The sequence below is a fragment of the Oreochromis niloticus genome, linkage group LG3 (genome assembly GCF_001858045.2).
Source record: "Oreochromis niloticus isolate F11D_XX linkage group LG3, O_niloticus_UMD_NMBU, whole genome shotgun sequence".
NCBI classification, from domain to species: domain Eukaryota; kingdom Metazoa; phylum Chordata; class Actinopteri; order Cichliformes; family Cichlidae; genus Oreochromis; species Oreochromis niloticus.
This window is the reverse complement of record NC_031967.2, coordinates 4494595-4511683: the sequence shown is the minus strand read 5'-3', so window position 1 is coordinate 4511683 and position 17089 is coordinate 4494595. Positions and strand designations below refer to the sequence as shown.

The 17089-nt window shown below is 37.8% G+C and overlaps 1 protein-coding gene across 6 annotated transcripts in view; it reads left to right on the top strand.

The window, feature by feature from the left end:
- Nucleotides 1-17089, top strand: part of sorcs2 (sortilin-related VPS10 domain containing receptor 2) — a 379862-nt gene that overhangs the window by 106204 nt on the left and 256569 nt on the right. The gene's annotated exons all lie outside the window — the stretch shown is intronic.

Here is a 17089-nt window from a genome sequence, read left to right as displayed (position 1 = left end):
GCACATAGGTTTATATGGCTAGATGGTAATTATGAGACAATGCTTTTCAGGCCATCTTCCGCAGAAATCCAAAAGTAATATAAGGAGGGGTAAAACAAATAACTTTGCTTTACGTCTGGGTGTAATTAAGTAACATACCGCATTACTTTTACGGAAAGTGTTCTGTGTAATATGTGTAATATATTAATTTTTTGTAATAATGTCCCCAACATTGATCACAACAAAGAGGCCAAATATCAGATCACAGCATGCAATTAATGGTGGCGACTCTTAAAGTGGATCCAATGAGAACTCGATAAGAATCGATAAGTGATGTTGAAAATGGAATAAGAATCACGAAATGATCATCAGTTCTGATCCCTAGCTAGATGTCGGCTAATTTTCCACATCAACTTCAGAATTAAAAACTTAAAAGCTGCAATAACAGTTTTGTTTGTTGTTTTTTTTAGCTAAAGTTTATTTGCATAACGGGTTCTGTGATTTAATAAAGTTTTATTTGTGAAAAAGGTTTTGCTGTGCAAAGTTACAACTTGCCATTGGATTTGAACATGGACTGTACAGAAGGTTTTTAAAATGTCTGTAAAGTTTTAGAGCAAGTCATCTCGGGCCCTTGGAATGTGCTCTCAGGTTCTTGGAGCAGTAAATGTAGCTTCTGTTCCCGAAGACAGTTAGCATGCTGGGCATCTCTCTGTGAAAGTGTTTCAGGGGAAAAGCATTATTACGTAATCTGAGCCAACGTTGGTCTGTGCCCAAGCGGTGGCATTTGGTTAGACAGTGCAGCTGTAAAACCTTCCCTAAACTCTGTGGATAGTTCTGATCCAGAGCTTCTGAACAGGCGACAGGACAGGAATGTGTCCAAGCAAAGAGGGCGGATCCACTAAATAATCTGGCAAGGGCCATAGTCACGTGTTCTTTTTAGGGAAAGACCTGCTGATGAGGGCTGGTTGAAGGTGGAGGACAGAGGGACAAAAGTTTGGCTTCTTTACCCATAAACACTTTAAGGCAGTGGGCCTTCTATGTGAGATCCATAGCTGGCTTCAGAGATTAACTGATTGGCGGCCAATTTTACATTTGGCCAGGAACAGAGTGAAAGAGAGAGCAATCAGTGGAAACAAATGTGGGGTGTTACTATTGTTACAGAGCTTTGTAAGGGCTGTTAGGGTGCTGAAATGACCAGCAGGATACTTTGTGATGTGATATATCTCATCATGCTTCATCAAACAGTCTTCTACTCGTTTTTTAAAATTCTGGTTTTCTCTATGTGTCTCTTTGGATTTAATTAAGGTATTTAGGTACATTTTAAATCAAATGTGTAAAATTATCCCTTTTTGTTAATTTTAAAAGGCTTGCATCTCTTGGATCCTCTTTGTGTTCCCTTTTCCCACCAAGCTTTATTAGGAAAAATGTAATTAAAAACACACACACACACACACACATATCGAAATTAAATCCAGTTAAACTTCCAAATACAAATAAAGTGGCAGGAGGTTGAAAGAAAGAGTTCATTAGTTGTTTACACTAAAAAATAAAAAGGGCTGCACATGAAGGCTGGTGAGTCTAAAGCAAACAGGAGAAGACATCTAGGGAGACTCGGGAAGATGAGCGAGTTGTGACAAAAAACATAAAAAATAGGGATAACACAGACTAAATAAACACAACCCTAACCCAGAATGGGTATTACAAGCTAAAATGAACTTAATATAAGGGACAAATTGAAGGAAGTAAAAACACAGAAATGTTATACAAAGGTTATAAATAAATTAAAGAAAATGTAATATAGTTAAATTATAAGTACTGATGGGAATGAAGAACCGGTTCCCAGTGGATATTGACATTCCTTTTATTTTCATTGCACAAAAGGATCAGAGCAGGATGGTCTTATCCAGAGCAAAAACAACTGTATTATGCTGCTAACACAACAGCGGCTCTTTGCAAGCACCTGCACAGACAGCATGCTAACGCTAAGCTAGGCAACAGGTAGCAAATCGATGAGCAGTCAGGTTGCAGCCTCCATTTCTACCTGTTCATGTTTCTAACGTAGAAATCAAATCAAATCACTTTTATTGTCACATCACATTACTGGTCCACTGGTACAACACCTGTGAGTGAAATTCTTGTGTGCAAGCTTCACAAGCAAAAGTGGTGTAAAATATAAGAATAAGAAATATGAGAAATATGAGAATAGTGTGTGAGACCGTAGCCTCAGGTTTGTATTGTGAAATTGTGATTATAAGGTCAGAGAAACAAATAAATGTAATGGAATCAGTAGCGTAAAAATTACTTTCTTCTGGGAGTAATTAAGTAGCGTACTGCATTATTTTAAAGAAAAGTAATATGTCTAATAATTACTTCTGTTGAGTAATGACCCCAGCACTGATCACAAAAGAAGGGAAAGGAAATACCTCCAACATGCACAAACATGTGACCACACAGCATGCAGTTAATTTGCACAAATGCAAAGTCTTTGCGTTTGTGCAGATGGTGGTGACTCTCAAAGCAGAGCCAATGGGAACCCAAGGAGAATTGATAAAGAATCAAATCAATAGCTAAATTCTTATCAATTTCCATGCCTAATTATAAGCAGTGTAGTAATGACAGCTGTGAATGTACTGAATTAAAGGCAGTTCACTGCACTCCATGTTTATTTAAAATTCATATTTTAAAGAAAGACTGTATGTATTCTCACAAACTCACACTTTGCTTTAACTCTCTAAGGAGTAAGTCATCATTGGTGGGAACTCCAGCCTCAGCCTTAGCTCTCACCCTAACCCTAACTCTAATCCTAGGCAAGCAGAATATTTGATTTTTGTTTTTATTAAAATTTTCTCACAAGTCTTGGCAGTTGAATAAAGGAAATAGTTTTTCTGACAACACACATTAAAAAGTACTCACATTTTTCATATATCTGCAAAATATAGGGCTGGGATTAGCACCAGTACCTTTGACTTAGACCTCACAAACGTTTATTTCAAAACCTTACAACAGGTAACCTCTTTTTGTGGGATTTGATACTAGTGAGCACATAGTGGTCTGTATATTGACCTTTTAAGGTTTTGCAGTTTGTGTTATTATTTTAATGTATATTCACTGCCTTCTACATTAATATATGGTATATTATGCAGTCGATTCTGTAACATTAATTGTAAAATAAGTAAAAAACTTCATCCTTGTGCAGTGAACTTGAAAACTAAGAGAGCCGTGGCACTGATAAAACCTTTAATTAATTCTACATAGCAGTAGCTGAATACATCTGAGTAGCAAAATGCTTTTTTAGAATATCTGCAGCTTGGAGATGGAGTTTTACTTATCATACCTTGTGCAACTTGGGATTCTGCAGGAAGTGTGCTGGGATATTGAATTATAAAGTGAGAAGCTGAAAACCCAAGGCTTTGGCATAGAGAGAGAAAGAATTATTGAGTGACAAAGTGAAAAAAAAAATGCTCAGAGAGGTGTGAGGGCGGCGAAGAGACCGGTCTGGTGCATGAGGGCTTTGATAGTGGCAGGAGGAGGGCGGTGTGGTCAGAGATGCTTTCCTTCTCCTCCTACTGACCCCTTGGGGCCCACTTGTCAGTCTCCTTGACACACACACTCTGTCACAGTTTCACACATGCTACCATATAGCTGGTTTTGAAAGCAGGGTGAAAAGCTAAGCAAGACTCAATAAAACATGAACACATACAGTATATGGCCTCTATTCAAGATGGCTGCTCAGATGCTACAAGTTGCCAGCATCCTCCCACCCTACTCACATACACACTACAGGCTGTGAGGTCTGGGCATAGCGCCTGGAGAGGGTGGCTGACTGGACCAGAGGCTGAAATTAGCCAAACGCTGACTACACAGACTTTGTTTCCCAGAAGCCTGAGTTGATAGCTGCCACCCCCTTTACAAACACTCTCCCCTGTCTTTGTAGTAGACAAAGTGCCTGGTCATTGCTGTCACCATGACTACTACAGTAACTCTGAAAAACAACAACAACAACATCAGCAGTGCTCAGGCCGGCGTCCCATGTTTAATACTTTCATTTAAATGCCGTCAGCTGTGTAAATACAGAGTGCGAAATCAAAATTGCATCTGACAAAAGATTTAATTATATTTGACTGCTGGGCCATGTTTTTTTTTTTCTTTTGGCCAGACAATCTAAGCGACTTATGATTGCTGCTTATGTTCATTCACCTCACCTGCCGTTTTTCCTGGGCAAATTAAACCACATGACTTTGACTCATACCCTGAGAATGTGAAAAGCTCACCAGGGAGAAAAAAAGCACACTACCTTACATAAAATGACTAAGATAACTTAACAAGATTTTGCACTGAAGGGAGTGAGCTTTTAATCTAGCTGGAGCTTCTTAGCAGCTTTTCTCATTGGCACCCAAGCGGGGGAAGAGTTTTGAATGGTTAAATGGTGTTTTAATTAAAGCTGCATTTGGCCAAGCTTACGGCGTGAGACGGTCTCCTCATCCTCCCACTGTGATTTCCCCTTCTGTTCTTATGCCGACCACGACACTTTGCAGAAAATATCCCTCTTAATAGCAAATTTTTCAAATTGTCACAAAACTGACAGATACTAGTTTGTTAGAGTTATGCTTTTATGCACCCAAGCCTATTTTAGCATTGTAGCATCTGTTCATATGAATGGGCATCAACATACTGCGGTCCACTGTTAGCCTGTGATGAAGAAAAACAAGTACAGTTTCAATGATATACATGTATGTCAGATTTTCCACATTTGGTTATTCTAGAGTAATTCCATATGCTTCCAATTTTACAGTTTTTACATTAGATATAGAAAAGAACATAAACACATATTTTGAACTAAACATTTTACTATATTTCACTTGTAGTTTCTTTCATCTCCTGTGTAATAATTCTGGAATCACAAAAGAAGTGGTACGTTATACTGAAAAACAGTTTCTCACTTTGTAAAGTCATCCAATGAACAGACATTTTTGGTGGGTTGCACTTACTACTAATTAGTAAGTAAGTAAAACTGTGACCATAATGACAATGACATTAAAGCCAAGTACAAAACCTAACTAATCTGTAAACAACAATACATGCCCAATCTTCATCTACTTGATGAGGATCTAGATCAGGAATGTCAAACTCATTTTATAGTGTGGGCCACATACAGCCAACTTTGACTTAACTGGGCTAGACCAGCAAAACCCCTCTTTCTGTCAGTGTAAGAAAAAGTTTAACTACACATGGAATAAGCATAAGGAAAAAGAAGTCCTTTTTTTAACAACGCAGTTTTTCTGCATAATAAAGAGATGTTGCTGTAGTTCTGAAATGCTGAAATCAGTCAGCATCACTCTTTGAGTTTAAATTTGTCACGGCCAGGATGGCCGATGTGTTTGAGAAGCAGACCCAAAAGCAGAAAACACAAGGGACAGAACTGAAGTTAAACAAAAAGCGAGCCTTTTATTCTGGCTGTTAGAAAAATGTAGAAACAAAATGGCAATGGCGAAAACTAAATTATAACCTAAACTGGGAAAGCTAAAGCTAGACTTGGAAAACTCTACATACAAACGTTAAACATAAACATTACATCAGAAAACCGAGACTTGAGATGACATGAATTCCAGGAATCATGTTCTTGGAATTCATTTCATGTCAAGCATTTTAAAAGTTGTGCCCCATGGTGGTCTGGGGTTTTAGAGATGGCTTGAGAAATTAACCAACTGCCTTTGAATTGTCTGTTTTAGGCATGTTAATCTCTGCATTTCCCTAGTACTCTACTCTGACAATGCCTTCCATTTGTAAAACACATGCACAACGCATGTGTTTTACTGTAGTCAGACACAAAATTAATGCTGGTATCTTTAATGTGTGATCAAGAGAAGTATCAGACCGCATTACTAAAATCCTGGCTCACAAAAGAATTTAGTTTAAATGTCTGTAAAAGCAAAAAAATCAGCAGGCACAGCAAGTGAACAATGACTTCTTTTAATAACGAACTAGATGTGAGAAAAATGGATAAATGTGTGAGCCACATTATTATGGCTAGTTATAATATTTGGTCTCATCTTCTGAGGTGATGTTGAACTAACATGGTAGTTAAATGTGCATGACTTATACTCAAAAATGAACAAAAATGGACACCTGCCTTTTATCAGGTATTAGTGTTTGGACTTTGCTACTCTGTCTCATCAAAAGATAGATTCTACCTATTGTGCTCAGGCCTTTATGAAGGAATGAGTCAGTTTGTGTAGTGAATAATCTAACATTGATGAAATGAGGTTGCAATGATCTGGCAGTACAGAAGAATCCACACTAGTATGGATGTGTTCCACATATTGTTTTGAAGAATATGTTACATAACCTAAAGAACTATTATTTATTGCTTTCACTGAAAGTGTGTCTCAAAGTATGACTCACCTCCGCATTTTCTGTGTATCTCAACCTGCATTTATAAGCCAATGACAAAGAGTTTGTGGGAGACGAGATAGATGAAGTGGGCTTTCAAGGGGTATAACACTGCATTAGATGGCTGGATACCAAACAGAAGATAAAGGCTTATATGACTAAATTATCAGAGTGCACTGATTAGCCTCTGACCAATGATAAGCCAATTATGTGTTAGACAAGGTATACCAGAACTGATGCCTGTTAGCAGTACAGTTTTTATCTGCTGTATAAATCTCAATATATATGTTTATTAGCTGGATTAAGGTCTGTTTTACCACTGGCACCATCAGTAAGTTGTAACTTAAAAGAATAGCTAGCAGTCAGATAGGATGGCACTAAAGACAGATTTATGCGAAGTTATACAAGATTTCCTCACAAAATGTTTCCATGTCTAAGATCGTCTATGTTTAAGGACAAGGGTCCATTGATCCCCATACATTATAGTAAGGCATTATTGAATTTGTGTCCTTTCTGCTTAGTGCTCCAAGAAGAATCATGTTCTGGAATGATGATACCTCATTCTTGGAGGGTCAAATAGTACCATTCTGTCAAAACCGCTCGTCTTCAGAGATACTCGCAAGGTGTCCTTTGGTGTCAGTGCTGTGACACCTGATTATGGCAAAAGAGACTGAGCTCCCTCACTACTAGTCAGAAATGGATGCTTGCGATGGTCCCATGGCATACCATTTAAACAGAGGGTAGCAGGGGCACAGAATAGTTTAACTCAATAATTTTTTCCAGACCAAGCACTTTTTGGTGACTCAACTTGAACTAAGCATCAAGTACAAGCAATTAAAAATCAAACAAACAAACAAAAAAACCAAGTCATCAAAGGAAAATACAGTGAAAATCAGACAGCTCAAATGCACTCTTACTTTTGAACAAAAAAAAAGAAACTCTTGGGGAATTATTTCAAATATTATTTATACCTGCAACATTTATTGACCTTTTCCCATGAGATTCTGTTTTTTCTTAAGTAGAAATGAAAAGGTTTCAAACTACAGCCGACAGAGTCTGCAAAGTTTTTTCTTGGATTTTGTTGACAGTAACAAAATTGAATTTTGTTATTCTCTTAAGACACTGTTAGTATTCTACAGAGGGGGCTTGTAAATTTGAGGTCATTATGGGTCAGTAAAGTTGGACCTGTTCCATATGGCTTTGCTTTCTTTTCACCCCAAATGTAGAGACGTGCTCATAATTCTGACAGAAGAAACAATTACTTTAACTGAAGTCACACTTTGAAAACTGCAAAAAGAGCAGAGAAAAAGTCACACCTGATTCAAAACCTCCTCAAATCAGATTCTCTGGTAGCAGTATCTAGCTGTATGTGTCTGTATTCTGCATATTTAGAAGTACGTGTGCTATAGTGTTCTGTATGCAGTGATAAACTGTGGGGGCGTGTTTATCTCATTATCCTAATGTACATAACGTGTACATTATGTGGAGTGTGAAAATGCACATAATGGACACATAATGCACAAGTGGCTTGCCGGTATAAATATCTTTCCCTACACATGTAGAGGCAAGTGTATGCACAGTATGTGTAGGCTGCTTTAAGCAAGGTTGATTTTTTCTGTATTTGTGAAATTATGTATATATATATATATATATATGCATTTTATATGCTTCATGTCTGGTCTGTTGTATGTGTGTGTGGCAGCAGATAGTGGGAAAGTTTTAGCAATAATACTTTTACTATCTTCTATCATTTTTTCTTTTTTATTCATTTTTCTGAAATTAACACAGGATTAATATTATACATATAACGCACCTGATCTTTGTCTTTTAGCTTATGATCATGCTTTTCATCTACTATATTATGATTAAAATTGCTTCCATGATAACAGCGGATCACTTCATTAACTTTATCTGTTATTGAGTTTCACCAGGATTGTTGTGATTATGAATGACAACTATTGTACAAAGGACATTATCATCATTTCTGCTAAATCTGTATTGCAGGGTAATGCTCAGCCTCTCTGTGTAACTGCTTGATGTCAGCATATCTGCTGCATTAGGCTATTTTCTTTGTCCATCAGCAGCTCCCCCCAAAAAACATTAAAAATCAACTGACTAAACCGATAGAGAGGCTTTTCAACGAGAAAAAGCTCCGCATCAGAGATAGTTGTGTTGATTGAGAGCCATTTAGGCAATCTAATATCGAGTGGACCTACTGCATGACGGGTCAAACTGCATTTGTAAAATTACACCGACTTTTTATTTTATTCTGCAGAAAACTGTAAAATTGGCCATTAAGAATGCATGTTTTTCATGATAAATATCAAATCTTTTTCTCTGTGTATCTTACACTTCATTTAGTATCAAAGGATTTGTGCTAAAGGAACATCTTGAATATGCATATTACTCAATTAGCACCAAGCCAGCTGGTTAAGAAACTTGTGAAAGGAAGAATATTTGAACTAGAAACATAGTTGTTTGCATTGGGATCAAGTGAAAATATCTTACCGTGTACTTGTTTTAAAATGAAAAAATCCATATTTACATATTCAGGAGCAGATTAACTCTGATATGAGAGCATTACAGTTCAGGTACTGCTCATTTATTTTCTTCTAAGTGTGAATGAAACAGTTTTTGATGGTAAAATTACAAAAAAGTGATTAAGAAGCTTCAATATGCTATTAACTCTTCTGTTAAATATGCAAATACAGCAAATCTTTACTTCTTGGTCCTTCTGAAGACCCTTGTTCCACTATATATATATATCATCAATATATGCAATCTCTGCTATCTCTGTCATCTCTATCTGCTATCTCTATTTTTCTAGCGTGATTATCAAGGCTAAAAAAATTCACATTAATCATTTTAAAAAGGAATATTGATAGAAAAGTCTGTCTGTCAAAATCATGATTAGTTTTGTTTGCTCAAGATGTTTTTTTGGCTCAAGATGCTTAACACAGGAGGAATGTGAGCCATTATTAAACTGTAACAAAGCAAATTAACAAAAAAAATAGACTCCAGGAAGAGTCAATTCTGGGATGTTCTAATAAGGCAGATGCTAAAAAAAATATTTGGCTAAACGAGCATGAAACGAGCATGAAGCACTGATTATATGCAGTATTTTGTTTAGATGGCTAAACCAGAGCACCAAAATGATGCGACTTAGTAGGCAAGCCACAAACTCAAGACATGTGTGAGACAAGGTGCAAAGAACAGCTGCGCTATTTAAAAGAAAAGCTGCCATCCAGCTAGTGCTGGGTAAGAAGAGAGCACTACTGCTAGCTCGGAAAGCAGAAACAAACAGATTAGAAGCTGCAAGAGCACACAACAGATTGAAATAAAATGAACCGTGTCAGTGATTTTTTCTAATTTAGTGTGCTTGTTTTGCAAAGTCTCTGACATTATATAACATCTAAGATATATATAACCGTTCTCTCCTTGTCCCATCTGTCAGTTCGGATGCTTGAGTCAGCGTCTCTGTGTTAATTAGTTCCTGTTTTATTTTGATAGTCTCATGTCTTGTGTGCTTTATATTCAGTTTAAATTTTTTGTCTCGTCATTTGTTCCCGCTGTGTTCCCACCTCTCTCCTCTCCCTTCATTACCTGACGTGTATTTATTGTCAGAGTCTCCCTCTGTTCGTCGCCGTGGAGACCCTCATGGTACTGTGTTTTGCACCACGTTTCCTAGTTTGGGGGTTGTTTATTCCTGCAAACCACACAGCCATTACATGACCGTACTGGCATTTAATTGTTTTAGCTCTGCAGCAGGCTTAGATCTCCACTTTGATCTACATGCCCAACTTTCGTAAAGACTCCTTAAAAATATACCTTTTTCTATGATGTGCAGACTCACAAGGCAAAAGCAACAGTTACACTATCCATACTAAAACAGTCATTTTCAAGGAGAGTATTGTTGTTTTACTATATGCTGCTTTTGTCTGGGTTTGAACATTTCTCCTTGTCTGGTTGCCTTTTGCCCTGCATAGAAAAAAAGAGGCACTCAGAGACATCAAGGTTAATGCTTCTCCCCTCAGCATCCTTAATGCTTCAGAGAGTAGAGGAAAGGCAAAGTAAAGAGGGAGGACAGCTTGTTCACTTCTAAGTGGATGACAGGGATTGCTCTGAAAGAGGCTGGGCTCTGCTGCTTCACCAGAGGCGGCCACACAGTGCATGTGCACATGAATGAATTGATTGTTGTACGTCACGGAGGACTCACTTTAAAGAAACTCCAGATTTTCACTGAAAGCTCTCATTTGCATGGCTGAGGTGATCTGAAGCACATTATTGCCTACCCCGTATCATTAGGATTTCATCTTAGAACAAGAAGCCTTTCAGGGAAACAAAAAGCCCCAAAACCCCAGACAATCAGAGAGAGATTGCATAATGCTCATTTGGCGGCCGGCTGGGACATTTGGCTCCTCTTTAACCCACAGAAAAAGAAAAATCAGCAAGGATTTGGGGTAATCCTCTTAGCCCGATGCTTTCTCTCCCCCTGCTGACTGGAAGACGAATGTGAGCACAGGCATTCGGACCCACCGGCTGAGCCAAGCCCAGCTCCCCCTCAGCATATTTTAATTGTGAAATGGATAGCGGCGGCTTCCTGGTGACTTGTTGGCTGAAGTTGCTTTTCCCATTGGCGTGCCGGGTTAGAGATCCTGCCCGAGGTCTGAGCCAAGACAACTATTGAGAGACAGTGTCACTACAAACTGCCCAGTCATTCCCTGCTGTCTTCCAGTCCTTAAAGCATTCTTGCTGTGACAAATTTTCCAATATCCTACGTTTTACATGATCTCTGTGACTTTTACTTCTTTTGATTCTCTTTTTGCTCATTTTAAGCCCTTTCTACCCTAGCAAACCCCATCTGTCTGTGTCAGCTAATTCATTTTGTAGTTATCTGAAAGATGTGGTCTTTTCAACATAGCTCTGTTTATACAGCCTGGACATCCACAATGAGCCTATAGTTGTCATAGAAGATCATGAAAAGGGGTAAAGGCATCAAAAAATAACGAGGAGACAGAAAGTTGGACTTCAAAACAATAGCAGTTTGTTTAAGACAAAGGCAAAGTTGAATACCTCGTAAATAAACTTGGAACCACAATCAAACTTAGTAGGACATCTTCCTACTGACTAAGAAATTCCTCTATTATTATTTCGAAGACCACACCAATCAAAGTGGATCAAACACTCTAATAAACCAAGATGTGACAACCATTACCTTAATGTGTGAATGTGTGTGTGAATGGGTGGATGACTGAATGTAGTGTAAAGCGCTTTGGGGTCCTAAGGGACTAAGTAAAGCGCTATACAAATACAGGCCATTTACCATTACCTTAATGTTGTTGGTCAAAACAGTTCTGACAAAATGTTTAGTTATGCTTAACAAATGAAGTAAAAATGATGTACTACACAATAATAAGTTAACTGACAGAACAAATGTGCGTTTTCTGTTATCTGATTTTTTAAAAGGCTGCTGCTGGACCTCAATAACCAGTCTAACCTTTGTATGCACACATAAGGTAATGACCTTTTTTCTGCCCCCATCAGACCATCACAGCTCCTCATGTCGGATGTTATTCTTCAAACATTTCCCAGTATGAAGAGCTAGAGCCATAATGAATTACCACACACTGGCTCAAATGGCACAAAAAAGGAGATAATTATGACAAATGCTGTCTCTCTGTGTGTTTGCTATTGCAGCCCCTGGCTCTTTTCTCTACATTAATGAAGCTCTCCACGCTCTGGCAGCTTGTTGTCCTCTCTGTAATATGCTAAAGTTCTTTTAAACCTGGGTCTGTGTGATCTAGCAGAACAAAATAAAATTGCACACTTTTTTTTGTCTTTACTTTAAAACGGGCACAGTCAATGGACACCTGGTTGGGGGTGGGGGGACAGTGATCAACTGCATCACCACCAGGAAATAAGTAATATAGTAATAAAGCTGCAGTGGAAAACAGTTTCATAACCAGGATGTAAAATGGCATAATCTCAGTATTAGAGGGCATTAACTCTTGACTATCCACCTCTATTTTCGGTTATTATGTTTTCCAAGTCAAGAGTTCAAGTCTGTTTAAGTGCGCTGAGTCAAGCCATCATCTTCTGCCTCACTACATCTGCAATCTATTAAGCCTTCAGTACTACACCTTGGCCTATAAATCTCTGCTTTTTAAATATTTTTTAAATCGTCTGGCCTTTACCTATAGCATAGTTCCTACCCTTGATAGCCATACTAAACTATTCAATGACTAAATGTAGAGGTGATGGTGGTGGGTGGGTTGGAGGTTGGTTGGTAAACAAAAGGAGAATAAAAGAATATAATATCCAGTGAAATTAAAATATGGATGACAGTAGAGCTGAAATAGCAACCCATGTGGGTAGATCAAAAGTGAAAATACAAATAGTGACAGATTAATCCTCATTAATGATCTGATATATATATATATATATATATATATATATAGATATATAAACTGTCCCTTTCTAATTTGGCAAAATTCATTTATTATATATTCTGCAGCAAAAGGAAAAGTGTTTCACCTGTTATAGATGTAAAAAGCAGCCACTCAAATCCATGTTCTGGTACAGTATCTCCAAACTGTACCAAACTTTGCATTCCAAATCCATCTCCTATCCCACCTGCCATAGGTGAGTTTTGTGCCCTGAGAAGAAAGAAGATAAGCTAACATTCTTACAAGTTTGTTTAGTGGCCAATAGCAAGCACAGTAAGCACTGTTAACAAGCTCCCAGTCTTATTTTTTACTTTAAAAAAAAAAAAAAACTATGGCAGTTTTACCTAAGGGTGTTAGAGAAGGCTTGTGGGAAAAAAACACTGAGGAACTTGTCAGACAGGCATGGATCAAAGCTGGGTTGTAACAGACATTTTACTGGTGAGTCCAGAGGCTGGAATTTCCTCTGAGACTATCTTTTTCTACACAGTATCTTAGAAAAATGCATACACAAATACAGGAAAGCAGAACTTAAACTGACATTGACAACACAACTTTATTCCTTGACATATGTAAGTTAGAGCAGCTTATGTTTTGGGTGTGGTTGTTCGCTTATTACAAGAGTGTTTGCTGTGCTGTGGAGCAGTGTGGTTGCTTAAGAGCTCTGTGTGTTTCTACAACATGACAAGAAACTGTACGAATATTTCCTATGTAATTTTTCCATTGGATGAAGCAAAAAAATAAAACCTAACTTTTAACTGGATTGGCTGAGCCCATTCCCTGCCCGCAGTTATTATTGAATGAATAAGAGAATATACCTTAATCATTGCCATCTATATTTTCATTTCATGTTTTCAACTCCCCTTGTTCTTCCTTTAAGAAGCACTACTTTACCTCCTTAAATATTAAACATGACTGTGATTCAGGTGAAAGAACGGGTCATCTACTAATTGGAAGGTTGGTGGTTTAATCCCTGGCTGCTCCAGTCTGACTTCCAGAGTATCCTTGGACAAGACACTGAACCCCGAGTTGCTCCTGATGCGTTCACTGGAGTGTGAATGGTAGCTAAAAAGCACTTAGACATAGAAATAAGTGATTGTGTGAATGAGACATGTTATATAAAGCATTTTGCTAGGTCAAGTAGAAAAGCACTTTAAAAGAACCAGTCCATTTACCCTCCCTAAAAGCTAAAAATATGATATTTTTATTTGACGTATCACTTACCTTTCTGGATTTAAGAGATCAGGATTTCTAGCATGCAGCTAAAAAAAGTTACTCGATAGACACTGATTGATCCAGTATAGTGGCTTCAGCACTAAGAAATCACCAATCACCACAGGACATGAAGACTGGAATGTTTTGTTAAAGAGAGAGCTTGACAATGGAGACATGGATGCCTAGAGACGTAAATGTGAGAATGAACCCTTTAGATACAATAAATATTCATAGCAAATACTATAAAAAAATTGGCAAACTGCTGCAGAGGGCTCTTTCTTGGGAGCAAAATGTTGGTGGGAAAGACAAAATAAGCCAATTTCTCCAAACTCACCACTCCTAGTGGAGCAAAAAGCACTTTTCATCAATTCAAAATGTACATTTAATCCATCTATGCCTCTTCATGTCTGGCTACATGCCATGGTTGGCCTTGTTGTGACATCTTGCTTATTTTGCATCAGTCTGTGGTCCCCAGAGCCGGTGTGCTCACCTCTTGGTGACCCCCTCCACCACACTTTTATCCAGAGTCTAATCCAATTGGACACTGTGGGCATGTCAGCCCGAAGCCCTCTCACCTTGCACTCAGCCCAGACCCATCCAGCCTCCCTCATGGGTGCTCTCTGTCAGGCACACTGTGAAAAGCTTCTTATTTCAAGGCTACAAAAAGCCTCTTCAGCCCTAACTAAGAGAGGCAGAGCACTCAGAAGGTGAGAGAGGCTGCCTAGGTGTGTGTGAGTGTGTTTCCATAACATGAAATGCTGACTCGAGGACAGTGTGGACGAACAATAACAAGGTGATCTTATACAAATATGCATACTCAAAAAGGTGACATGATGGTGTGCGTTTATCAGTCCATTTGTTTAGTGTGTGTGTTTGGAGAGAACTGTGTATACCTGAGTGGCTGCGGGTGAGCTCAGGTCATGATGCGTTTGAAATGGAGCGGACAATCCACAGGGAGCTAAGAGAGGCAGACGAAGCAGAGTTCAGGGACAGAGTCAGACTCAGTACAACCCTCGGCTTTGATATTGAAATCAAAACCCTGCCATCAGAGACAGATAAGGAAAACATCAGTGTGAACATTCCGATGTACAGGACTGCAGCAGGAGAGATGGAAAAAGCTTCAGTTGGTAGTGAAGAAGCAATCATGTAGACAGAAATTAAGTAAAAAAACAACCAAAACATCTCAATAACTAAACATGATGTTTTCTAACCTTAAATAGGCCATTTGAAACATGGGTCATTACCCTGCAGGAAGCAATTATCAGAAGATAAGTACACTGTGGCCATAAATGGATGGACATATAATGTGGACCACTGAATTGTTGATATAAGGCAAGGCGGATTCATGATTTCATATTGTTTCCTCCAAATTCCACCACCAATTCTACCATCTCAATGTCGTAGCAAAGTTCTGGACTCATCCTACTAGGCAATATTTTTTACTGTCCATTTTGCTTAGCCCATACAAATTGTATCTCTAGTTTACTGTTCTTAGCTGACAAAAGTGGTCTTCTGATGCTGTAGCCCATCTGGTCTAAGGTTCTACTTGTTGTGTGTATGGAAACTTGGGCTTATACTGTTTTTGAAGCCATTGACACATTTGTGATTATACAGCACTTTGCTTATTTCTTGTATCTAGGAACTCGATCACCAGAATAAAGAGCAATAACATATTTAACTACAATCTTTCTATTTAGTAGCGTGTTTGAAATCTTATATTTTTACATGTAGATTTTTAATGTCTTTAGTATAGGTAAAGTGTACACTATAGTTACGGCTGATAAATATAGTTACAGTGCTGTAGTGTTAGCATTACATACTAAAATACTTTTGATAGTGAAACCATTGTGGCATATTTCTCAATTTTGATACAGTGCTTTAAAAACGTTCAGATTCACTTCCATGTTTGATAGCACAGGGACAACTGTCACAGCAAAGAGAACAAAAATTTGAATTTTTTTTTAAAAATATAAATATAAAAATACTTTACCACAACAAGGCATGACTTCTACTTTCATGAAAACATAGATAAAACCTTTGTTCAAAAGCTTTTCTTCAAAAAATGTTCATGTGGAGGAAACCAGTTTAAAAATGCACAGATGATATGTAAAAATTATCAGAATTGAGCACTCCCAGCTCTGGCATTAGATGTAAATGTAAAATTCTGATCATTTTAATTGTCCATGATAATAAAAAACATACATGAAACAGTTTGTAATATGAGCTATTTTTAAAGGCGTTTCAAAAAAACATAAAGAATTGTTAAGAAAAATTCTCTAAAGCTGTAGCAAACAATCAAAGGAAAGACTTTAAAGACTAAATTCTTTTTAGTGATTAAATAAGCACCTGCTCTGATCAGTCTGCATCACATTTAAAAGTGACTTCCCCAAAGTCCAAACTGGATCAAAGGCAGACCAAATGAAGGTCTCTACTAAATAAGTCAGTGATAACTTGATGATAGGAAGTCTACGTGACCCCTTTTGATCCTTTGGTTTCAGCCTTATGTGTGACAGTTGAAATAATTAGCAGTGTTGGGTATAAATCTGTGCGGATGTATTCGGCAGATTGATCTAAAAGAACCTCCAAGCCATCAGATCCTGGATCGCGTTTAACTGACTTTATTAAAGTGTTGTTACTGCTGTTTGTAGGAGAAATATGATCAACATTAGACATTAAGAGCTCAGTGCTACATGAGTTTGTTTTCTGTATGTGTTTTTGGTTGTTTCTGTTTTGATCAGATTTAGACCAGCCTTTTAAAACAACAATTTTAGAGGCATGTGTTGCAAAGATGCACAATGTTGACCTGGAACAGTACTATCTTTAAAAACAAAGATTTGCATTGGAAGGTGACAAGCATAATCAATATTTGAACATAACTTCAGCACTATTTTCCTGTTTCATGTATTCTGTTTTATGGCTATGTTTGGTTTTATCTCCTAAATTGATTCAAATTTCTTTCTGAAACTCTCAGCTAAGAGTATTTAAATGTCAGAAGGATGTATATACCATAATTTAAAAAAAAAATGTAATCTGGAGCTATTTCTGAAGCCCCACAAAAGCTG